The sequence below is a fragment of the Nematolebias whitei genome, chromosome 8 (genome assembly GCF_014905685.2).
Source record: "Nematolebias whitei isolate Nwh7 chromosome 8, NemWhi1, whole genome shotgun sequence".
Lineage (NCBI taxonomy): Eukaryota > Metazoa > Chordata > Actinopteri > Cyprinodontiformes > Rivulidae > Nematolebias > Nematolebias whitei.
In genome coordinates this window covers 51,195,225-51,202,168 of record NC_056505.1, presented here as the reverse complement: position 1 = coordinate 51,202,168, position 6,944 = coordinate 51,195,225, and the positions used below count along the sequence as shown (strand labels likewise).

Sequence of the window (6,944 nt, the reverse complement as noted above, 5' to 3'; positions counted from 1 at the left end):
ATGTGTGTGTGTGGTAGAGTTCAGTATGAATATGTGTGTGTGTGGTAGAGTTCTGTATGAATGTGTGTGTGTGTGTGTGTGTGTGTAGTAGAGGTATGTATGAATGTGTGTGTAGTAGAGTGATGTATGAATGTGTGTGTAGTAGGGGCGGCTGTGGCTGAGTGGTTAGAGCAGTCGTCCTCCAATGCAAGAGTTGGGGGTTTGAATCCACCAGCAGTCACATGTCGAAGTGTCCCTGGGCAAGACACTGAACCCTTCATTGCCTCTGATGTGTGTCCCATCCGTGAATGAATGTGATAAAGCTCTGATTAGTCTCTTTAGAACGATTTGTTCAATTATCTTTGTAGAGATCTAGTATAGAGCTGTATGAATGGATAAATGAGGCACAGATTGTAGTGTGAAGCGCTTTGAGTATCTTGAAATAAGACAGAAAGGAAGGTCCTGTCCTGTCCTGTCTGGAAGGTCAGATTTTGCTTATACTTGTAAGACCTGCAGCTGGACATGTACTGACATGGACGGAAGGCGATGTCGAAGATTCGGGAAATGCAGCCCATGGTGAATGAATATATGTGTGTGTGTCTTATCTCACTCAGCCTTATAACCTGAATCTCTCACTCACTGCTCTTTGAATTGAGAAAGCTCCTCGGATGAGGAGCGGAAACGTCTTCTGTTACAAATAAAGTCCAGTTGTTTTGTATTGAACGCTTTTTGAATGCCCCATGGTGAACTTTTTTGCTTGGAATGCTCCCCCTGACACCCTTGACCTAATCAGGATGATCCTGTGTTAGATGACATATAACTCAGGCTCAATGGGATTTACCTGTCTAAATAAAGGTTGAATGAATAACAAGTTGGTCTGACTTGATTTAAAGCACAAACCGTTTTTGCTGGAGGATGTGGGCGTGGCAGCGTGGCAAATTCAGAAGTGACGCCGTTGCAATACGTTCGGCTCTAAATTGCACAGATTTGAGCCGAGTTGTACCAAAGTCACTATGATTGGTCGTCATCCACCCCTTCAATAGCCTCCACAGACCCCCATAGAATATTTTAAAATTTAAGCCCCAAGCCATTTTTTCACAGATAATTCTGAAACTCTGTGAACATCTGTATCTTCTCAGGACCTATGAAAAAGTCTCTTGGAGCCCTGTTCCAAACTCAACAGGAAGTCGGCCATTTTGGGTCCAAGGTTCGTTTTTGGGCATTTTTCATTTTCAAAATGCCCTCCGCATCAACCTTACTTTGTCGTACAAGCATGAAATTTGGTACACTTGTTCATCTCTACAAGATGTACAGAAAAGCCTCTGGCACCAATGCTGTACAATACACAGGAAGTTGGCCATTTTGTATTGAGGTTCCAAATTTCACACCACTTTTAGTGTTGTGTAGTGTTCAGTTTAGAGCCTTCGCATTTGAACAAACTACATCAAGGGATTTCGGTCAATTGGTTTCAAACTTGGAATGTTTCTTCATAAGGCACGAAGAATGAAAAGTTACCAAAACAGTGAGTTTGAGTATGCTGAAGGGCCGGGGCCTGACCTCAAATTTGTACATCTCGCCATGACAAACAAAACACTAACAACTCCTACAGAAAAACTGAGACATAAACCCTTCAGTGACTGATCCACATCTTGTCCCCTGCAAGACCGAATGGTCAAATCATAACATCATTTAAGCCACGCCCACTGAATCCCGTGCCATTGACATATGGTTGGTTATAAATGAAACATGCATTATCTGATTTTCTACAAACTGGATATAAATTACTTTTCTTAAGCTCTAAAGAAGCCAACAGGATTAAATGAAGACTTGACTCCAGGGCGCCCCCTACATTACTCAATCAGCTATAGCTCCCTGATACCTCACCCAATGTGGACCACAGTTTTGTGCATGATCAATGGGCACTTGTAGACACACTGGTATAGTTATTTCATGATATCACTTAAGCTCCGCCCACTCAAAGAATAAACAAAGTATTATTTGGTGACTCTTCCAGTTTCTCCCTGTGTAAGCTATAATACTGAAACCGTATTCACTAACTGTTGATTACCACACATGACATGTTGAAAAGCCTAAAGGAAGTGCTTGTCAAACATTCTCCGCAAAACAGGAAGTCACAATAACTCCTGTCTAGAAGGTCGGATTTCGCCTGTACTTGTAAGACCTGTAGCTGGACAAGTAACTAACATGGATAGAAGGCGATGTCGAAGATTCGGGAAATGTGCCCTGTGGTGAACACGTGCGGGATTGGCATGAACGCGTTCGCAATGGCGACTGGGTGGAGTAGCGGGAGCTCCCACGGTCGCCATATGGCCGGAGCGGTGCTTTGCTGCAAGGGCCTCCAATGCTGCTTGCAGCTTTCATTTATTTTGTTTCTAATCTGAATATGTTTTTAAGCACTTTTTAAAACAGCCTGCTGACTGTCACATGTAAATAAAAAAAATGTAAAAACAGTACGAAAGAGGAAAGACGGGGCAGGTATCACTCTTGCTTTGAGTTTACTCTTTGTTGCATGTGTGCTGTGGGTGACAAGCATCCAGAGCGTCATACAAACAGCAGCAGAGGTGTTGGAGTTTTTTTATTTATCGTCTCAGCAGCAGAGGGGAGCGACATGGTTCAAGCATGGCTCCCCAAATGACAAGGCAGTCATATTTGTTCATAACTTTATTATTCGTAAGACTGAGAGTTGTCAGATCCAAGCAAACGGTTGCCAGAATGCACCCTGTCAAAATACAGGTCCTTCTCAAAAAATTAGCATATTGTGATAAAGGTCATTATTTTCCATAATGTAATGATAAAAATGAAACTTTCATATATTTCAGGTTCATTGCACACCAACTGAAATATTTCAGGTCTTTACTTGTTTTAATACTGATGATTATGTCATACAGCTCATGAAAACCCAAAATGCCTGTCTCAAAAAATTAGCATATCATGAAAAGGTTCTCTAAACAAGCTATTAACCTAACCATCTGAATCAACGACGTAACTCTAAACACCTGCAAAAGATTCCTGAGGCTTTTAAAAACTCCCAGCCTTGTTCATTACTCAAAACCGCAATCATGGGTAAGACTGCCGACCTGACTGCTGTCCAGAAGGCCATCATTGACACCCTCAAGCAAGAGGGTAAGACACAGAAAGAAATTGCTGAACCAACAGGCTGTTCCCAGAGTGCTGTATCAAGGCACCTCAGTGGGAAGTCTGTGGGAAGGGAAAAGTGTGGCAGAAAACGCTGCACAACGAGAAGAGGTGACCGGACCCTGAGGAGGATTGTGGAGAAGGGCCGATTCCAGACCTTGGGGGACCTGTGGAAGCAGTGGACTGAGTCTGGAGTAGAAACATCCAGAGCCACCGTGCACAGGCGTGTGCAGGAAATGGGCTATAGGTGCCGCATTCCCCAGGTCAAGCCACTTTTGAACCAGAAACAACGTCAGAAGCGCCTGACCTGGGCTACAGAGAAGCAGCACTGGACTGTTGCTCAGTGGTCCAAAGTACTTTTTTCAGATGAAAGCAAATTTTGCATGTCATTCAGAAATCAAGGTGCCAGAGTCTGGAGGAAGACTGGGGAGAAGGAAATGCCAAAATGCCAGAAGTCCAGTGTGAAGCACCCACAGTCACTGGGGTGTCATGTCATCTGCTGGTGTTGGTCCACTGTGTTTTATCAAGGGCAGGGTCAATGCAGCTAGCTATCAGGAGATTTTGGAGCACTTCATGCTTCCATCTGCTGAAAAGCTTTATGGAGATGAAGATTTCATTTTTCAGCACGACCTGGCACCTGCTCACAGTGCCAAAACCACTGGTAAATGGTTTACTGACCATGGTATTACTGTGCTCAATTGGCCTGCCAACTCTCCTGACCTGAACCCCATAGAGAACCTGTGGGATATTGTGAAGAGAAAGTTGAGAGACACAAGACCCAACACTCTGGATGAGCTTAAGGCCGCTATCGAAGCATCCTGGGCCTCCATAACACCTCAGCAGTGCCACAGGCTGATTGCCTCCATGCCACGCCGCATTGAAGCAGTCATTCATGCAAAAGGATTCCTGACCAAGTATTGAGTGCATAACTGAACATGATTATTTGAAGGTTGGTGTTTTTTGTATTAAAAACACTTGTCTTTCATTGGTGGGATGAAATATGCTAATTTTTTGGGACAGGCATTTTGGGTTTTCATGAGCTGTATGCCATAATCATCAGTATTAAAACGATTAAAGACCTGAAATATTTCAGTTGGTGTGCAATGAATCTGAAATATATGAAAGTTTCATTTTTATCATTACATTATGGAAAATAATGACCTTTATCACAATATGCTAATTTTTTGAGAAGGACCTGTAAGTTCCCAGATCCTGTTCCAGCAAGATCCAATTCAAATGAAGCCCTGGTTAAAGCTCTGGGTGGTAAGAAAGAGCTTCCAGATGACTGGACTACTACAGCAACAGTAATTAGAGAGACGGGTAGGAAGGTACTTGGTGTGTCATCTGGACAGAGTGTTTTAAATGGTTTTTTGTTTGTACAGTGGTGCTTGAAATTTGTGAAGCCTTTAGAATTTTTTATATTTCTGCATAAATATGACCTAAAACATCATCAGATTTTCACATGTGGAAAAAAGATCTAAATCTATTGAAATTTTATATTTTTATTTCAAGCTGTGACAGCTGTAAAGACTGACTAGATTATAGTGAAAAAACATTATTAAATAGTCATCTTCAGCAGTAATGTAAAGTGGTCAGGAAGACTTTTATTCATAAAGTTAAAGGACAATTTGAGGGTTAAACCTGAGATGAGGAGTCACTTTGGAGTCATTACTTTGAATTCCCAGAAGCTTTAAAATGATTTGATCAGCTGCTGAAATGCCGTGCAGTGCCTTGCAAATGTACCTAATACTAATAAAACTGTTACTTTTATTTTGTGAGTAACCACAGTAGATTCATTCAACAGTAAATGTGCTGAACTTGTACAGCTCCTTTCTATGTCAGCCAGACACTCAAGGCTCTTTACAACAATCTGAGCCTCATTCATACAGCTCTATACTAGATCTGTACAAAGATTAATCAGAGCTTCATCACATTCATGCACCGATGGGACACGCATCAGAGGCAATCAGGGGTTCAGTGTCTTGCCCAAAGACACTTCGGCATGTGACAGCTGGTGGAATCAAACCCACATCTCTTGCATTGAAGGACAACGGCTCTAACCACTCCGTCACCGCCGCCTCGTCACATTTCTATTACAGAGTAAATATTTGCTGTCAGGACTGAACCTGCATCACGATACTGCCATGACTCGATGTGTTGCAATGAGGGAGCCGACAGTAACCAGCTGGACCTGAAGAACAGGAACTAGAGGAGCAACAGTCCCCAACACGCTGCGTTCTGCAGAGAGTTCTGTCTCTCACACTCTACTGAAGAACAGCTGGGATGATCCAGGTCTAGGACCAAGAACTTTTAGTGTTTGTTTCTCGTGTGGTGCAGAGATACACAGGAAGTGAACAAAACAAGAACAAAAGCCACAGTGTGGAACATCTGTAGTGTCAGCTCTTTCACCAGATGAAAACATGTTCCCTTATCATTTAGCCCTCATCTCGAGCGGCAGGCACACTTCAAATCTTTAAATGTCTTTAAAAAGGACGTTAACATAAAGCGTGGCTCTGCAGCACAAGTCAAACCAGAAGCGCTCACTTTTCCTGTTCCCACTGTCATTTGTTCTGTTTCAACTGCTTCACTCTGCATTCTGGACAGCAGCTCAGCAAAAGTGACTCAACATTATTCGAGTGAAACATGCACATCTTTAAAGAAATAACGCTGCAATGCTCACACAACTATTGAAATGTTCAAAAAGAAAGTGCGTCTCCAAACCTGGTGTTACCCACAGAGCACAAGGCTCAGCTGAGCGCAAACATGAAAACAGGCCAACACAGAAATTACTTCCTGGAATACAATAAAAAATATCGCTTTTCAAAATCATCCACATCATTCATGCCACACTCAAACTAACTTCCATTACAGATGGAGCTGGTGCCAGTTTGGGCAAAGCTTGCAAATAACAAAAATGTCCAACAAACTCATGAGAACTGGAAGCAGAGCAGAACATGAGCCTGAGCCACCGTCATGACAAACTGATGCTCAGGAAAACTTTGGACCTTTTCCAATCAGCTGTCATTTCTCAGGAACCACTGAATCCAGTTTGACAAGTAATGTCTGGTTCACCTAAAATACAGGCCTCAACCCAATTCAACATGGCCGTCACTGCGCCTTAACCTACGGACTTACAGATAATGAGCTAAAGTTTAGTAGCCGAGAGTCACCAACACTGTCAGATATGTCATGAGATGACACATGTTCTTTTCATGATTAAACCAAAAGGTGTGTGTCTAAAGTGAGACGAGTGAAAAACTCCAGGCGGCAGGTGATGGGCATTCCTTCTGGGAATTAAACTCCTATAACTGGTTAAAGAAATCTCTGATGGTGTTCAACTAGAAGAAGATGCTGCGCCATTTTAGAAACCACAACCATTTCAACTCGATTTGATAAAAACATGTGTAGCTCAATGAATTAACTACAGTTTATTCTTCTTCTTCTTCTTTCAGCTGCTCCTTCTTCAGGAATCACCAGAGAGAGAGAGAGAGTCGCAGAAGACTTGATGATTGTTTTTACACCAGATGTTGTTTTAACACCACATGTTGTTTTAACACCAGATGTTGTTTTAACACCACATGTTGTTTTAACACCAGATGTTGTTTTAACACCACATGTTGTTTTAACACCACATGTTGTTTTAACACCAGATGTTGTTTTAACACCAGATGTTGTTTTAACACCACATGTTGTTTTAACACCACATGTTGTTTTTACACCAGATGTTGTTTTTACACCAGATGTTGTTTTAACACCAGATGTTGTTTTAACACCAGATGTTGTTTTAACACCACATGTTGTTTTAACAC

The 6,944-nt window shown here is 42.2% G+C and overlaps 1 protein-coding gene across 1 annotated transcript in view; it reads right to left on the bottom strand.

The window, feature by feature from the left end:
- The window catches only part of LOC119413592 (arrestin domain-containing protein 1), a gene marked incomplete at its 3' end in the record, with an annotated part of 9,441 nt that overhangs the window by 1,636 nt on the left and 861 nt on the right, over positions 1-6,944 (bottom strand).